This window comes from Macaca mulatta, chromosome 14, assembly GCF_049350105.2.
Source record: "Macaca mulatta isolate MMU2019108-1 chromosome 14, T2T-MMU8v2.0, whole genome shotgun sequence".
Taxonomy (NCBI): Eukaryota; Metazoa; Chordata; class Mammalia; order Primates; family Cercopithecidae; genus Macaca; species Macaca mulatta.
In genome coordinates, this window is record NC_133419.1 from 85,269,544 (window position 1) to 85,289,229 (window position 19,686).

The following is a 19,686-nucleotide window of genomic DNA, read 5'->3' on the forward strand; positions in this document are numbered from 1 at the left end:
ACAATACACTATTAAGCATTTCTCCTAATGACAACTTTCCTCAAAATGGACTCATAATTACAAAAATAGGATTATCAATAAAGTAACCAGGGTTTAATTTTAATCTTTTATTTATTATTGTTATACTTAATCAGAAACTGGGACACAGTAAGAGACATTAGCTAGTTATTCATCTTTTTTCTTTGTTGATTCTTTTCATAGCAATTTTTTAAAAAGAAGTTGTTCATGTTGTAAAGGAAAAGAATAGATTGGCTATTAGGAGCCATGGTGCTGTTTCCTACTCTCTGTGTGACTTTGAGCAAGCTACTCAGCCTCTCTAAGTTTCAATTCCCTTTTTTATTAAGATGAAATAGGTATATTAGATTATTTCTAAGTTTGCTTCCAATGTTGAAATTCTCTGAGTGATCTTCTAAATACGATTTTATGAATGTAAAGGAAATTTGAGAAACCATTTTGTTCAGTTACCTATCTTCAGAAATTTCACTCTTCCATAACATTTACTATTTGATAGGCACTAATATCATGTTTGCTATGTACACTGTTTTGAATTCCACAGAGTGCTAGAGCCAGTCCTACTCATGACAGCTGGTTATGTGTAACTCTGTCTAATTTCACATTCAGTGACATCATGCTGGTAGCTTTGAATCAGTCATGAGAGAGTATTTACACCATTTAAATGAACAAACACCATAATTCAGGACTTTTTTCTGCAAAACACTTTTACCAGTACAGCACTGATCTAAGTACTTTAACTACATTAACATTTTTAACCATCACAATCACTCAATCTCACCCAAAAAAGGAAAGTGAATGACAGAGTGAGAATAATGCCCAAGGTAACAACATTGTTATACTAATCAGCTAAATGAATCAACTAACAAAAATAGTTTTGATGACTTTCAATCACAAATGTTTATTTCTTCCTCATGTTAGATGTACTTCATAGCTTAGCTATCATTCTAGCCCATATTGTCCATGGACAGAAGAGTAGCCTCTATAAGGAGCTTCTGTCGCATGGAAGAGTAACCTCTATCTAATGTTCTCATGGCGGAAGGAGAAATGATCAATGATTGAATATGCAGCGAATCTTAAAACATCTGTTCAGACATTAAAAACATCTTCCAGCTCACATTTTATTAGCTAAGGAATGTCATGTGGCCAACCTGATGACAAAGGTTGGGGAAAGATAATTCTTTCAGAGGGAGGAAAGAGAGAATACTGATAACAGTAATATAAAACACTATGGTTTATTCGAGTGATAGAATTGAGATTTGAAGTCAAGCCATCTGATTTGAGGATCTAAGCTCTTAATAAATAGACTATCCCGGCTATCACTTATAGCTAAGTGATAGCCAATTTTTCATCTACTGTCTATAATAGTGTTTGTTATTTAGTAACTCTTTGAGGGAATTCTTCCTTATGACCCCTATAAAGAAAGCATAGTGTTTAGGTAACACATGAACTTTGGAGACAATCAAACATATAAGGTTTTGTCATTATTAGCATGAGATTTCAACCTTTAAATCCTTTTCCATCTCCTCTACCACTGTAAATTGAAGTCCATTTATTTCATTTAATCTTTAGTAGAGATGTTTTCATGTAAGTGGAACATTGCATTTTTATCATTGAGTTTCCCAAAACATGTAAGGCAGAGAGGAATATGAATGTCCTTCTGCCATCAGTGAGTTTACAAACCAGTTGACTAGGTTACTCCGAAATGAGAGTAATGAAACTCTTCCTTACAGTAAGAAAGTATATACAATTAAGAACTAATAAATATACTCAAAGTCCATACGAATGCTTGACCAATCTAGTTAACTTAGCTAAGCTACCATTTCTTGTTTCGTAAAATGGTGATAATACTATAGCATTACTATAAGGCTTAAATGAGATAATGTGTTGAAAAATGCCAGTCATCTTTATCTGGTTTGTATTAGGCACTCAGTAAATTATAAGGGCTTTGTGTCACTTTTCTGTTTTTTTTTTTTTTTAATGAAAGTCAACAGAAAAGAATAAACCTACCCAATATGTATAATCTCTTTATACTGAACAATTCTAAGTCTTTAACCTTTCTTCACAAGTTTTACTGTCTCAGCGACTCTCCTTAGACCCTTTCTCAGTTCTTCCATACTCCTCTTACTGAAGAAAACACAACTGCAATGATATATTCTCAGGTCCCACATCAATAAACTCTAATATCTATCATGTTCCCTCATAATTGTCAACCCTTTGTGTTCACTGTAATTTATTATTATTATTATTATACTTTAAGTTCTGAGGTACATGTGCAGAATGTGCAGCTTTGTTACATAGGTATATACATGCCATGGTGGTTTGCTGCAACCATCAACCCGTCTCCTACATTAAGTATTTCTCCTAATGCTATCCCTCCCCTACCCTCTACCCGCCAACAGGCCCTGGTGTGTGATGTTCCCCTCCCCATGTCCATGTGTTCTCATTGTTCAGCTCCCACTTACGAGTGAGAACATGTGGTGCTTGGTTTTCTGTTCTTGTGATAGTTTGCTGAGAATGGTGGTTTCCAGCTTCATCCACGTCCCTGCAAAAGACATGAACTCATCCCTTCTTTATGGCTGCATAGTATTCCATGGTGTATATGTGCCACATTTGCTTTATCCGATCTATTACTGGACGCTTGGGTTGTTTCCAAGTCTTTGCTATTGTGAATAGTGCTGCGATAAACAAATGTGTGTATGTATCTTTATAGTAGAATGATTTATAATCCTTTGGGTATATACCCAGTAATGGGATTGCTGGGTCAAATGGTATTTCTGGTTCTAGATCCTTGAGGAATTGCCAGTCTTCCACAATGGTTGAACTAATTTACACTCCCACCAACAGTGTAAAAGTGTCCCTATTTCTCCACATCCTCTCCAGCATCTATTGTTTCCTGACTTTTAAATGATCTCCATTCTAGCTAGCATGAGATGGTGGTTTCGATTTGCATTTCTCCAATGACTGGTGATAATGAGCATTTTTCATATGTCTGTTGGCTGCATAAATGTCTTCTTTTGAGAAGTGTCTGTTCATATCCTTTGTCCAGTTTTTGATTTTCTTTTTCTTGTAAATTTGTTTAAGTTATTTGTAGATTCTGGATATTAGCCTTTTGTCAGATGGATAGATTGTAAAAATTTTCTCCCATTCTGTAGGTTGCCTGTTCACTCTGATGATAGTTTATTTTGCTGTGCAGAAGCTCTTTAATTAGATCCCATTTGTCAATTTTCGCTTTTGTTGCCACTGCTTTTGGTGTTTTAGACATGAAGTCTTTGCCCATGCCTATTTCCTGAATGGTATTGTCCAGGTTTTCTTCTAGGATTTTTATTAAACTTACGTTTAAGTCTTTGATCCATCTTGAGTTGATTTTTGTGTAAGGTGTAAGGAAGGGGTCCAGTTTCAGTTTTCTGCATATGGCTTGCCAGTTTTCCCAGTGCTATTTATTAAACAGGGAATCTTTTTCCCATGGCTTGTTTGTGTCAGGTTTGTCACAGATCTGATGGTTTTATATGGTGGTGTTATGTCTGAGGCCTCTGTTCTGTATGCCGGTTTTCAAAGGTAATGCTTCCAGTTTTTGCCCAGTTAGTATGATATTGGCTGTGGGTTTGTCATAAATAGCTCTTATTATTTTGAGATATGTTCCATTGATACTTAGTTTATTGAGAGTTTTTAGCCTGAAGGGGTGTTGAACTTGTCAAAGGCCTTTTCTGCATCTGTTGAGATAATCATGTGGTTTTTGTCTTTGGTTCTGTTTATTGATGGATTATGTTTATTTATTGGCATATGTTGAACCAGCCTTACATCCCAAGGATGAAGCCAACTTAATCGTGGTGGATAAGCTTTTTGATGTGCTGCTGGATTTGGTTTGCCAGTATTTTATTGAGGATCTTCACATTGATGTTCATCAGGGATACTGGCCTGATATTTTCTTTTTTTGTCAGTCTCTGCCAGATTTTGTTATCAGGATGATGCTGGCCTCATGAAATGAGTTAGAGAGAATTCCCTCTTTTTCTATTGTTTGGAATAGTTTCAGAAGAAATGGTACCAGCTCCTCTTTGTACCTCTGGTAGAATTTGGCTGTGAATCCATCTGGTCTTGGACTTTTTTTTTGTTGTTAGGCTATTAATTACTGCCTCAATTTCAGAACTTGTTATTAATTTATTCAGGGATTCAACTTCTTCCTGGTTTAGACACGGAAGGGTGCGTGCGTCCAGGAATTTATCCATTTCTTCTAGATTTTCTAGTTTATTTGCATAGAGGTGTTTATAGTATTCTCTGATGGTAGTTTGTATTTCTGTGGGATCAGTGATGATAGCCCCTATATCATTTTTTATTGCATCTACTTGATTCCTCTCTCTTTTCTTCTTTATTAGTCTTAGTCTGGCTAGCAGTCTATTTTATTGATCTTTTCGAGAAACCAGCTCCTGAATTCATTGATTTTTTGAAGGGTTTTTCGTGTCTCTATGTCCTTCAGTTCTGCTCTGATCTTAGTTATTTCTTGTCTTCTGTTAGATTTTGAATTTGTTTGTTGTTGTTTCGTTGGTTCTTTTAATTTTGATGTTAAGATGTCAATTGTAGATCTTTCCTTCTTTCTCTTGTGAGCATTTAGTGCTATAAGTTTCCCTCTACACACTGCTTTAAATGTGTCCCAGAGATTCTGGTACATTGTATCTTTGTTCTCCTTGGTTTCAAAGAACATCTTTATTTCTGCCTTTGTTATGTACCCAGTAGTCATTCAGGAGCAGGTTGTTCAGTTTCCATGTAGTTGTGTGGTTTTGAGTGAGTTTTTAAATCCTATGTTGTAATTTGGTTGCACTGTGTTCTGAGAGACTGTTTGTTATGATTTCCGTTCTTTTGCATTTGCTGAGGAGTGTTTTACTTCCAATTATGTGGTTAATTTTAGAATAAGTGTGATGAGGTGCTAAGTAGAATGTATATTCTGTTGAATAGGGGTGGAGAGTTCTGTTCACTGTAATTTCTTTTTTTTTTTTTTTTTTTTTTTTTTTTGAGACGGAGTCTCGCTCTGTCGCCCAGGCTGGAGTGCAGTGGCCGGATCTCAGCTCATTGCAAGCTCCTCCTCCCGGGTTTACGCCATTCTCCTGCCTCAGCCTCCCGAGTAGCTGGGACCACAGGCGCCTGCCACCACGCCAGGCTAGTTTTTTTGTATTTTTAGTAGAGACGGGGTTTCACCGTGTCAGCCAGGATGGTCTCGATCTCCTGACCTCGTGATCCGCCCGTCTCAGCCTCCCAAAGTGCTGGGATTACAGGCTTGAGCCACCGCGCCCGGCCTGTTCACTGTAATTTCTAAGTCCTCTATGTCCACTTAACTACCCCCAAGTATAGACTCTTTTACTTAGCATGTTTGTATGACCTTCATTTGAAATAGTGTTCTTATATAGTTGATTAGCCAATAAATGGATGAATAAAGAACCAATACATAAGTGATCTCAGCCAGACTTTCCACTGCTGACACCTAGGCTCTAGGTGAAATACTGTGAAGGTCTTTGAGTCCTGACCCAGCTCCCCTCCCTGCCACCTCCTTGGTAGGAGGAGTATACTCTTTATTGAAGAAATGCCAGCCTATTCGTTCTGAATCAATTTTGACATTTTGTTTCAGCAGCAAGTGTTTTTTGAAATAATTATTGTCCCCCCACAATTTTGCCTTTGAGACTTCTCATGACAGTTACTTTCAACCTTGTTGCCATTTTGAAAAAGCAACTCCAAAACACTACCCGCTACACCACCTGTGAGAATACTGTTAATGGCAAAATTCAAATAACAGAAGAACCCTTCTTAGGCCTTATTGTTCACCAAATTTGATGTCAATGTTGAAATAATAAAAGTTGGGTCGCCGGGCGCAGTGGCTCAAGCCTGTAATCCCAGCACTTTGGGAGGCCGAGACGGGCGGATCACGAGGTCGGGAGATCGAGACCATCCTGGTTAACACAGTGAAACCCCGTCTCTACTAAAAAATACAAAAAACTAGCCGGGCGAGGTGGCGGGCGCCTGTAGTCCCAGCTACTCGGGAGGCTGAGGCAGGAGAATGGCGTGAACCCGGGAGGCGGAGCTTGCAGTGAGCCGAGATCCCGCCACTGCACTCCAGCCTGGGTGACAGAGCGAGACTCCGTCTCAAAAAAAAAAAAAAAAAAAAAAAAAAAAAAAAAGTTGGGTCTATGTTCCAGTCCTAGTTTGGACACCTGCTATGCAATTCTGAATTGTTACTTAACCTGACAGTTAATTGTCTCAAGTACAAAAAAGGGGAGGAGGTTGTTGAGTAATAATACCTCTATCACAGGGTTCCTATGAGAATTAACTAAAATGCCACACGTAAAAGTACCTATCAAAGTGCCTGGCACATATTATTAATAAATGCTTAATAATATTCATTTGTCCATTCACTGATTCTTGTATTCATCCATTCATTACACACCAAAGCTAGCCAAGAAACTTCTTTAAAACAAATATCAACCAACCACAGCAAAATTTCTGTAAAATCACTAATTCTATTTTTATATTGGACTTGCCTATCTGTGAAACAAAGGCAAATTGATCATTGTCAAAAAAATAAACTAAATCAGAGTTCAACTTTGAAAGCAGTAATTCATGAGAAGACTGACAAGAACATGGCTCATTTTAAATGGCTTTATATTGCCACTGTGTGCTTCTCTACTACAAATAGATTTTCCTTATCAGCTCCCTTTCATCTGAACAATAGATGGCTCTTCTAGCTGCATGAACTAGATGAGGCATCTTACATACCCCCAAGAACACCACTCTATTATGTCACAAGAAGTGGCCCTCAGCTAATCATACAGTAAGTTGAATGATTACTCAATGAAACAACTCCTCCCCTAAAACTGTGAAGACATCAGATTTCTGGTACAATCTCCAGCTATGTATCACAGATTTAAGATAATGATATAATTACACTTTTTCTCTTAATGAGCTGCAAGCATAATGGTTAAAGTCCTTGATGGTACCAAATTTTAAGTATAGCCTACCTAGATTCTTATGTCCAGTTTGCTTAAGATAAGATTATTATAAGAAAACTACCTTTTGGTACAGTGTGTGAGTTAGTTGTATCACAAGAATGATGGTGCTTTCTTCCTTTAATACAAGGACTGTCAATCTCAAATGTAATGCATTGGAAGATGTGCGTAGTATTTGCTTTAGTTAGCATCTGATCATGGAAAAACTTTGCTTGGTTGATGATGTTAGCACATTAACTTTATCTCCCCCTTTTGGTTACCAATTGTATACTTTGAAGTACCTACTATGTACTAGACACTAGGCCAAGTTCGGGATACAGTGGTTAAGTACAGACCAATGCAGTGCTGGCCTCATGGAGATTACAAACCAATGGAGAAAGCAGATTGGGATAAGTGCTTTGAGGAGAGCTACATGGCTGTATAAGAGCATATATAGGGGAATCTCATCTAAAAATGGAGATAGAGAAGGTGTAATTAGGAGAATGATAACTGAGTTGAGATAAGAAAAATAAGTGGGAATTAACTAGACAAATAGAAAGGGGAAAAGCATCTCAAAGAAAAGGAATAGGATATACAAAGAATATGTGGTACCAGCACACGAGGAACATGGAAAGGACTGAGATAAAGAGAATACAGAAAATAAGGGGAAACATCAAGTGAACAGAGGCTGAAGAAGAAAGCAGAGGTGAGACTATTCAGATTATATTTAAAATGTTTGTTCTTATTCTGAAAGCCTTAGGAAACTACACAAGAAATATTTTAAAGCAGCTTTATTGGTGGAGAACTAACATACAATAAACTGGAAATATTTAAAGTATAAATCTGGTAATTTTCAACATATGTATACATCTGTGACACCATCAACATAATCAAGATAATAAACACATCTATCACCTTTAAACGTTTCCACGTGGCCCTTTGTAACCTCTACCCCTCCCACTATTTCCTAATCCCCCATCCCAAAGCAATCACTCATCTGCTGTCTGTCACTAAATATTTATTTGTATTTTCAAGAGATTTATATAAATGAAATCATACAATATGTGTTTGGAGTCTGAATTTCTTCCACTCAGCATATGTATTCTAAGGCTTATCTAGGTGGTTCCATGTGCCAATAGTTTACTTCTTTTCTTATTACCAAGCAATATTACATTGTAAAGATATATTATATAATTTGTTTATATTTGTTGACGAACATTTGAGTCACTTTCAGTTCGAAGTTATATAGCTGCTACGAATATCTGTGCATAAGTCTCTGTATGGACTTACATATTTCCTCTTCTTTTGGAGTGGATTTGCTTGATAACATGATGAATATGTGTTTATATTTTAAGAAACTGTTAAATTGTTTTTCAAAGTTCTTGTCTCACTTTACATTCCCACGGTCAGTGTATGAGAATTCTAGATCTTTGACATCTTCACCTGGTATTGTCAATCATTTTAATTGTAGCCATTCTAATAGATGTATAACAGTACCTCATTATAGTTTTAATTTGCCTTTCCTTAATGACTCATTGTGTTGAACATCTTTTCATGTGTTTTTTCCCCCACTATCTTTGCTAAAGTATCAATTCAAATCTCTTACTTAGCTTTAAAATTGAGTTGTTTGTTTCTTATTAAGTTTTGAGAGTTTTTCTATAGCCTAGATTCAAACCTGTATTAGCTATATGTTGCATATAGTATTTCCCAGTCTTTGGTTTGTCTTTTCATTCTTATCAATGTCTTCTGAATACCAGAAGTTTTAGTATTGATGAATGTAATTTATTAGTTTTTTTCCTTTATGGGTCATACTTTTATTTCATATCTAAGAAATCTGTGTTTAACACAAGGTCACAAAGATGTTCTTCTCTTATTTCTTCTAGAGGTTTTGTAATTTTACATTTTGACCTATGATCAATTTTGAGTTAATTTTTGTATATGATATGAAGTATGGATCCAAGTTCATTTTTTGCACGTGTATATGTAATTGTTTCTGTATTATTTGTTGAAATGACTATCCTTTTTACATTTAATTGTATGTCTTTGTCCTTATATGTATGGTTTAATTTTGGACTCTCCATTCTATCAATCTGTTTCTCCATCTTTCCACCAATACTATGTTTTGGTCACTGCAGCTTTATAATAATTCTTGCATCAAGATATTTTTGACCTCCAACTTTGTTCTCTTTTTTTCAGAGCTGTTTTGACTCTCCTAGGCACTTTAAATTTTCACACAATTTTTAGAATGAACTTGTTAATTCTACACCTACAAAAATTTCAACTGGAATTTTGACTGTGTTGAATTGTGTTGAATCTTTAGATAAGGTTAGAGAGAATTAACATCTTAATGATACTGATTCTTCCAACCCATTAGCAAAGTATCTGTTTACTTCTTTAATTTTACTCAGCGATATTCTATAATTTCCAATGTACTGATTTTTTCACATATGTCATCAGATTTATTCCTAAGTATTTCATATTTTATGCTCTTCTAAACGGAATTCCTTTATTGATTTTAATTTGTAACTGTTGTTAGTACATAGAAATACAAATGGTTAATTTGTATATTGTCCTTTTATTCTGCAACTTTGCTAAACTCACCTATTAGTCTGGTAGCTTTTTAAATAGATTCTATCAAATCATGACATGTCATCTATAAACAAAAATGAGTTTTCCATCTTCCTTTGCTTCTTTTTCTTTACTAATTGTACTGGTTAAAACATCCAGAACAATGTTGCATGAAAGTAGAGAAAGTGGATATCCCTGTTTCTGATCTTAAGGGGAAAATATTCAGCCTTTCACCACTAAATACGATGTTAGCTACAGGTTTTTCACATATGTTCCTTATCAGGTTGAAGAAATTCCCTTCTATTTATATTTTGCTAAGAGTTTTTGTTTTGTTTTGTTTTGTTTTTAATCAGGAATAGATATTAGACTTTGTCACATGGTTTTTCTACGCCTGAGATTTTTTTAGGTGATTAACATGGCGATTTTTGAATGTTAAACAATCCTGTATTCCTGAAATAAAGCTCCTTTGGTCATGTTATATTATAACTTTAGTGTACTATTAGATTCCATTTGCTAAAATTTTGTTTAGAACTTTTTCCATCTATGTTCATGAGGGGTATTAGTCTGTAACATTTTTTATTGAAATATATTTGCCTATTTTTATACCAAGGCAATACAGGCCTCATGGAGTGAGTTGGAAAGTATTGCCTACTCTTTGATATTTTAGGAATGATTTGCATAGAATTGGTGCTATTTCTTCTTGAAATGTTTGGTAGAATTTACCAAAATCAAACTATCTGGGCTGAGAAAGAAAGAGAGAAAGAGAGAGAGAGAGAGAGAGAGAGAGAGAGAGAGAGAGAGAGAAAGGGAATGTGATATGTGTGTATGGGAAGTTTTATATAAAGTTTTTAAGCAGAAGTGGGGGATGTGATATTATATTGCATTTCAAGAAGATTGTCTGGCTGTAGTGTGGTGAAGGACTGGAATGGAACAATACCGTCAGTGGGTAGAACACTGAAGAGGTGCTCTCAGTAGTGCAGGCAACAGATAATGGTGATACAGACTAGAGAAACGGCACTGGAAACAAAGATAAATAGTTCAACTCAAGGAACATCTTAAAAAGTGAGTGAAAGTGATAAGCACTGGGGTAGATCAGATATGGGGGAAGTTCAGTATGACTTCTAGGTTTCTGGTTTACATAACTGGATAAGTTGTAATGCCATTCACTGAAATATGATACACTAAAAAGTAAGATAGTGTTTGTGTATATGTGTGGGATGGAGGAGGCATTATTCCTTTTGGGGGATTTTGCTTATTTGTTTGTTTGTTCTTTTTGCTTGTATTGTAAATTTGATTTACAGTGTTTTTGGTAACTCTAACTTGGATACATTCCTCTAGAGCTCAGCATAAGCTAGGTTAGAAATATAAACTTATGAAGTGTCTGTCAATAGGCTGTATTAAAGGCTCAGAAATAGCTATCATCCAACCTGAGAGAAGAGCATGACAATAAAAAATTATCTAGAATCAGACTTTGAAGAACTTTTTTTTTTTGTCTTTTAAAAAACATCAGGAAACTATTTTTCTTAGTAGCTACTCTGTTGACTCTGCTTAACAATGACATAATATATCCTTTTTCAATAATGTATATACCATCTATATTTGGTCTTAGTTGGTGCCAGAGAGGCAGCAAGGTGGTAAGATAAAATAAATATTGCAAAGAAAAAAGAAATTTCAGGACATAACAACAATATGTATGGTTCTTACAATTAGCTACCCTCTTGATTTCAATATACTAGGTATTCTGTTTCATTCATTTGTTTATCAATAGAGATACATCTCCTATATGATGCTATAAAATTATTATTTTTGAGATATTAAAATGTTAGTGGATGAAAAGATCAAGAAAAGGCCAATATTATTAATCAGCAGGGAAATGAAAATTAAACCACAATGAGATGCCACTATACACCAAGTGGAATGGCTAAAACTCAGGAGTTTAACAATTCCAAGTGTTGATGAGGATGTGGAGGAACTGAAACTCCCATACATTGCTGGTGGGAATGTAAAATGGTCCAACCACTTCGGAAAACAACTTGGCATTTCTTAAAAATTTAAACATAAATATATTGTACAACACAGCCATTCCATTTCTAGGTATTCAAGAGAAATGAAAACATGTGTCTACACAGACCAGCAGCTTTTTTCATAATATCCCCAAATTAGAAACAACCCACAGATACATTAACAAGTGAATGTATAAACAAAACAAGATATATATGGAAAATCTCAGAATTATTGTTCCAATTAAAAGGCACAAAAGTGTGCATATTATATAAATCCTTTTACACAGAAATATATAAAATAAAAATCAATATATAGTGATATAAAGTAGATCTACTGCTTCCTAGGCCTAGAGGTAGACAGAGGGAAGGGATAAAAGGAGGAATGAGGAATCTTGGGGTGATGGTAATTATCTGTAACTGTAATGTGGCAGTGGTTTCTCAGATGTACATAGCTATCAAAACAGAGCAAATTGTATATTTTAAACAGATTCATTTTATTATATGTAAATTAAACTCAATAATGTAGATTAAATATCTTAGGTGGTTTAAAACTCAAGACCAAAGAATTATATTAATCTTCTAGATAAATTACTAAATTAAACACCAATGGTAGAGTTTTTTTTTTTTTAAATCAAAGTAACTCCCAAATCAATTTTTTCCTACACAAGTATTATTACATGAACTGATGACTCCCTACTTTGTTAGAAGATAGAATTCCACATGGGGCTTAGTTTTCCAGAACTAGAAAATATTTATTTATTATATGTTTGCCAAGATCACTCAGACAACTACTTTGTTCACTCTTATGAGCACTTTACCTGAGTTTTAAAAAATATTTTATATCACTAGGAAAAGATATGTCTTTAAAAATGGAAAGCTGCTAGTGAGGAAAGCCTAAAGTTTTAGAGTTTAAAATTGAGAAATATTGATGAAGCAGTAAGTATATGATTGAATAATAAAACTACCTGGCTAAGGAATCTGGGACTTTCGTTTGTTGATTAGAATTCCTATTTTTCCTCACATCTGACAGGAGGTCAAGGGAAGACAAACTAGATGAAGGATGTAGCCATTTTACATAAAACAGTATCAAACCAATATAGTAGTATGCAAAACTATCTCACTTCTATGGACGTTGAAACGTATTTGAATAATATTTTATTTATGTTCCATAACTACCCTGTGATCCCAAAGTTTAATTTAGTACAGTCTCCTGGGGTCTTTTTACAGGATGTGATGAAATGGTCCTTGTGCCCAGGCCCCAACTAGGCCCTAGAGTCCATTGTCTTGGGGGATACTAACCAGATTCTCAGCCTCACAATGACTGGGTCTACTCTGTATTTACCCTAACTTTCCGAAATTGGGAGGTTATCACTGCTATTAGTTTCCATGACATCCACTAGATAAAAGAAGGAAGGTTGCAAGAAAGGACCAAAGTCATCGAAAAACAGTTACGATTTTACTGGAGTGCCAAAGGGAGATGGCTGCAGTACAGCAGGGGAATGGAAAGGCACCTATTAATTGGAAGCTCCTGGGGGCAGTATAGAGGCACCCAGCTTCTGCAGCCCCATCCCCCTCATCCAAAGCAGATCAGCCCAGAGACAAGAGTGGGGGAAAAAGGTAACCAGAAGAATCCCACCAGGCTCTATTGCCACTGGATATACCTACAATCCTTACTACAGAAGAACCCCACAGTTCTTCTAAGCCCTGAGCCCAGCTGGGAGAGATGCTGGAAATTCATGCAGCTGTATTGCTTCAAATTAGGAGGACGAGGTTTAGATGTCCTAAGCGCTACCCAGCCACTGTGGGCCAAGCTGCAGCAATGCAGTTCCATATAGAGACCAAAGCTGCCTCTGGAGTGCATCCTCCTCTGGAGGCCAGTAGCTACTGCACCTCTTCAACACTGGGGCTCCATCTTCATTCCACCAATCCCACACCAGTGGCTGAACACCACAACTCCAGTTGTGTAGAACCTGAGCCCAGAATCAACTGTGACTGTCATCTTGCACAGCAGGGAAACCAACCCCTGCCACCTGCACTTCCAGCCAGATGAACAGTCTGGCAGTCTTACCCACGGCAAATTCACCCTGAGCCAATCTGTTTCACACCCTCTCTGAGTGGGAGAGGTTCTTGAGCCACTGAGTAGTTAACACATCCCCAGGACAACAAAATGGCTATCAGGCCCTGCCCAGGTTCTGAGAAACAGCCTCATGGTGCCCTCCACCCCGCTGTGGGCATGGCCCTGGCCTTCACAAAACCCATACGCCCACAATCAGGGCCAGAGAAACATCCCCATGGACTACCCATGGCAGATGTGCCCCAGGCTGGCCAAACAACTGTGTGCCTGTGCTCTTAGTGAGAGTAACAGCCCCATGATTCCAACCCCCTGAGACAGACCCCGAGTTGGCCAACCTACTGCGTGTATACATGTATTCTTGATCTAAGAAAAAACCTAGTAAACCCACCTCTGGCAGAGCTACACTACCACCACCACCACCACCACGACCACCACCACCACCACCACAAACTCTCAGCCTAGATCACTGAGATACTCACAAACATCATTAGTGTGAATTACAGCTGAAGAAACCACATAAAGACTAAACTGCTGCACCCTCCTAGAACCAAAACCAATGCACCTACTGAACCAACACCACAAGATCCATCTAAATGAATATCTTTCCCTATGAAACTCACTCCATAAATTGAAAGAGGTGACTGTTCCACCAGATACATATAAATTAATGTAGGGACACATCAAACACCAAAAAGCAAGGAAACATGTACCTCTAAAGGAACACAATAATTCTTTAGTTTTAAAGACTCTACTCATAAGGAAGCATATGAAATGAAATGCCAGAAAAAGAATTAAAAATAATTATCTTAAGGAAGCTCAATGAGATTCAAGAGAATACAAATAGACAATTCAACAAAATCAGGAAAAAAATTTTAGGATTTGAATGAGAAACTCAACAAAGAGATAGATACCATAAAAAAGAACCAAACAGGAATCCTATAACAGAAGAATTCAATGAAATAAAAATACAATTGAGAGCTTCAACAAAAGACTAGATCAAGCAGAAGAAACATTTTCTCAACTTGAAGACAGGTCTTTTGAAATAATTACAGGCAGACAAGAAAAAAAAAATGAAGAAAGCCTATATGATTTATGGGGCACCATTAAGCAAATATTTACCTTCTTGGTATTCCAGAAGAAAAGGGAAGTGGTGTAGACATTATATTAAATAAAACAATAGCTGAAAACTTCTCAAGTCTTGGAAGAGTCATAGACATTCAGATCCAAGAAGCTCAAAGAATCCCAAATATATTAAACCCAAATATGCTCTAAGTCACATTATAGTCTAATTGTCGAAAGTTTAAAGACAAAGGAAGAATTTCAAAAACAGCAAGAGAAAAGTGTCAAGTCACATATAAGGGCATCACCATTAGATTAACAACAAATTTCTCAGCAGAGACCTTACATGTGGTTTTCAAAAGACTTAATTTTTTAGAGCAATTTTAGATTCAATAACAAAACTGAGAGAAAGGTACAGAGATATCCTACATACCCTTGCCCCACAAATGTATAGCATTCCCTATTATCAGCAACCTCACCAGAATGGTATATTTGCTACAATTGATGAACCTTTATTGAGACATCATAATCATCCAAAGTCCATAGTTTACCTTAGGGTTCACTGTTGGTGTCGTACATTCTATGGGTTTGGATAAATGCATAATGACAGGTATCAATAATTCTTATATCATATAGAGTATTTTCACTGTCCTAAAAATCCTCTTTATTTTGCCTATTCATCTTTTTGCCTTCTCCAACCCCTGGCAACCCATTGAACTTTTTACTGTCTCCACGGTTTTACCATTTCCAGAATCTCATATAATTGGAATCATATAGTACGTAGCCTTTTAATACTGGCTTCTTGTTTCCAGTATTTACCTATTATGAATAAAGCTGTTGTAATTTTTTTCTTTATAAAATATTTACTGACAGATATCATAGAGACCCTAGTAGTGAGCTCTTACATAATTCACAATATTAATTCACTTTTTAAACTTTTTCCTTTGAAATAATTATAAATTCACAGGAAGTCGTAAACATAGTATAGAGAAGTACTACGTTTACTGTACCATCCACCTAGTTTCCCCATTAGTTATATTTTACGTAACTATAGAACAATATCAAAACCAGTACATTGACATTGGTGTAAAGTGAGTGAACAGTTTATCTTATTCCTAAAACCTCCCAGGGAAGAAAATTCAAATCGATTAACACTGTTACAACTCTTAAAGATACTCAAAATCAAGAAGTTATCTATTGATTTATAGCTCTGAAGGATCTTTAAGAGGCCTTGTAGTATACCAGCCATCTTTAGTGAGAATTTATTTTTTATTTTTGCAATTCATTATTCCTATTTACTTATATTCTGATTTGGCTATCAACCCATCCATCCATTTAGCATTCATTGAGTTCTATGACACTTCAGATATTAAACTAGAAGCTAAGGATACAAGGATTAATAAAACATGCTCTCTCTCTGTAAAGAACTTACATACTAGAGAAGACAAAGAGTCATGGAAACTGGCAACTTATATGACAATGTGAGAAAAGAGTCGACAGTTAATAAAGGCATTGGGGTCTTGGGAAGGAGAAATAATTTACTCTATGGGTAAGTCTGGATGAGTTTCAAGTAGAGAACGACATGTGCCAAGAAAGTCTAATATACTTGCGGAAAGAGAAGTGTCATATGGTTGGATCACAAGGTTCTTTACGGGAAGTAAAGAGACTACAGGTTGGTTGAGTAGATTTTATCCAGGCTAAAAAGTTTAGGTTTTATCGTTTTGTCATTGTATATATAGAAGAGCCCTGAACAACAACAACAACAAAGACATAGCCCAGGGATCTTCAGTGAGCTACTAAATACATTGAATTATGAGAAAATGAATCACATTCTCTGTATATCCAACAATATATAACTTCTATACATAGAAATAACTAAGATTGGGCAAACCTTTTAACTCTTGCACAGTGCATTTGAGGTGCAGCTGGGGCTGTAAAATATAGGTCTTGTGACATCTTCTTAAATGTTTTTTCTTATGTACCATGCTGTGGCAAATTTCAACATGAAAGAAAATCTGAAATTTTAACTGAAAAAAATGCAAACTCCTCCTGTGTGAATACAGCTTTTCAGGAAGAACTCTTCAGTTCTGACTGTAGTAATTAGAGAATTTACAGTTCTATGTCCTCCAAAGGATTAGGCAAGAGTTTTCTATAAGAATACTAAACATATCTTAATCTATTTTAAAATTGAAATACTAAGCCAAAATGAAAAATGCAGGAGCAAAGTCAAATTCCCACCTGAGGTAATGTTTGAACATTCTTATTTTCATCTAATAAAAAAGGAACATGGAGTTTCTCAGAAAGCTTTCTCCCACAGCTGGATACAAATACAAAACAAACTGAGAAGAAAGACAAATAAATAAATCTGATGGAAGCTGTAGAGCCCACCTGCATTTTTAGGAAAGGAAGCTACTAAGCATGAGGAATTTTTTTAAACTACAAAAGTTTCTGCTCTCCAGATCCTGAAATTAAAAGTAAAGATCTAAAAAAAAAAATAAAATAAAGACCAAAACTGGACAAATCACCTCCATAAAACACACCCTCCTCATCTTTTAACCAATAAGATATCCAAAAGATTTCTCACACCAAACACTGAAAACTAGGAATAAAGGTGGAAAAAGAAAAAAAAAAAACCCTGCAAATACTAATAGATATACCCAAAGTTCACATATTAGAGATCACTATTCTAGAATCCATGAAAAAGAGGGGCTCCTAGCCCTCTACTCAAAAACAATGTTTTCTTACTTTACCTATAATTTATATGTAAGGTTCGTGATATAGTTTGGATCTGTGTCTGCCCCCCCGCCTCCCGCCAAATCTCATGTCAAATATAATCCCAAATGTTGGAAGTAGGGTCTGGTGGGAGGTGATTGCATCATGGGATGGTTTCTCATAAATGGTTTAGCACCATTCCCTTGGTGCTGTTCTTGTGATAATGAATCAGTTCTCAGGAGATCTTGTTTAGAAGTGTATAGCCCCATTCCCACCCTTCCTCCTGCTCTAGTCATATGACATGTCCGTTCCCCTTTCACCTTTTGCCATGATTGTAAGTTTTTTGAGGCCTCTCCACAAGCCACGCAGATGCTGCTGTACTTCCTGTACAGCCTGCAGAAGTGAACCAGTTAAATCCCTTTTCTTTATAAATTGTGCAGTCTCAGGTTTTTCTTTGCAGTAATATGAGAATGGCCTAATAACAATGTGTATTAGAATTCTAAGCCACCTTAGATTAAAAATAAAAGGCAGGAGAGCTCCTCTATAAGCAATTATAAAGAGAGCAAGGAAGAATGAAGTAAAATATAAACAGTAGCGATAGGAGTTAAAAAATAAGTGATTACAGATCAGCCGTCATAAGATCAAATATTTGTCAATCCTTGAGTAATATGTGAGGACATAATTACATGAAGTGGCTAAAATATAATCCCTATGCTTTAAGAAAACAGAAAATGATGCACTGAATTTATTAAATATTCCCATTCAGAAATGAATTGAAATATAAAAGTTTATGTACTGACAATATTTAGCCCTTAGCTACCTACAAACCGTAGCTTTGTGGAATGGGTTGCTCCTCAAAAATTCCAGGTGGATTGCTGAAGCATAGTTCAGGTCTATAAACATTAATTGATTGATTACTATGTGCCAAAAGTGAGATGTACAAAAATGGATGATATATTGTTTCTATTCGCAGGGAGCTTAGACCGTGTGTGAGATAGGCAAAAAGCAGACAATTATAACAACATATTTTGATAGCTGTGGGCAAGGGGTCACTGGGAACTCAGAACAGGAGTGCTTAGTCAAGACTTGAGAATGAATGGAAATCTGTGAGGGAAGAGAAGGAAAACAAGACATGAAAAGAAAAAAAAAAAATAAAAAGGAAAAGATCAGCCATTCTATTTATTTCTTGGGTTCCAGAAACTAACGCTTCAAAACAATTCAATACTATTGAATAAAGGTGACAATTAATATGCTGTATTATTTTACATTTGAAATTAGCAATGAACTTAACTCTGTCCTTGCTCTTTATTTCAGCTTAGTTTAGACTTGATTTTTTTTAAAAAAGCACAGGATTTTAATTACAGAGTTAGAAACCCAAAGTTCAAGTTATTTTGTAGGGCTGTAGCCTTGGACAAGTCACTTAACCCTGAGGCTCGGTTTTTATATCTATAAAACGAGGCTAATGAAAAGAATGAGAGAAGGTAGAGTCCAATGATTTGTTAATAATAAAATGTTACATATGCAAAAAGGATCTCAATTTTATTACTTATTTTCTGGCCTGGAAATGTAGGATATTTTGATCTTTTGGTTGCAAGTTACAGAAAAGCCAATAATTCAAACTGCTTAAACAATAAGAATATTTGTTGTCCACGAGCACTAAGGTCATCATTCTAAAGAGTTCAGGCCCACTTCCCTGCCAATCTTTTGTCCTGGCCTTCCTCTGCAAGGGGATGGTGTATCCTCAGGAAAGTAGTAAGATGACTGGCAGTTCTAGACTTCACCTCCATGAGCAACAATGTGCAGAAGAAAGGAGGTTGGCATATAGAAGGTCTCAGAAGCTCAAGTACAACTTTTCCCAAGAACCCCATGGAAATTCTTCCTGAATTTTATAGATCTCCAAATGGATCACACGGCCAGTCCAGAACCAAACACTGGCAAGGCGGATAGCATTATCCTTAGACAAGTCAGGCTTGGAGTTTGAGTAGGCAATGTTTCTCTTAAGGTACATGGGTTTTGTGGTTGAGGAATAAATACTTGCACGACAAATTCTGTCAGGAAAAAGGGAGGGGAAAAATGAATGATGAATAGATGACAAAAAGCATTCCCCAAAGCCATAATGGTAAATGCAATTCCCTTTTTTTTTTTTAAATTAGAAAACAATATTAGTTACTAGAAATATTGGCACAACTTTTAAATTATATAAATATCCATACATATTCACATAACCTGTACACATAATCAGATTGAAATTACAGTAAAAATACATTTTCCATGATAGAACCAATTTCAG

The 19,686-nt window shown here is 36.0% G+C and overlaps 1 protein-coding gene across 4 annotated transcripts in view; it reads right to left on the reverse strand.

The window, feature by feature from the left end:
• The window catches only part of DLG2 (discs large MAGUK scaffold protein 2), a 2,228,225-nt gene that overhangs the window by 1,276,959 nt on the left and 931,580 nt on the right, over nt 1-19,686 (reverse strand). The gene's annotated exons all lie outside the window — the stretch shown is intronic.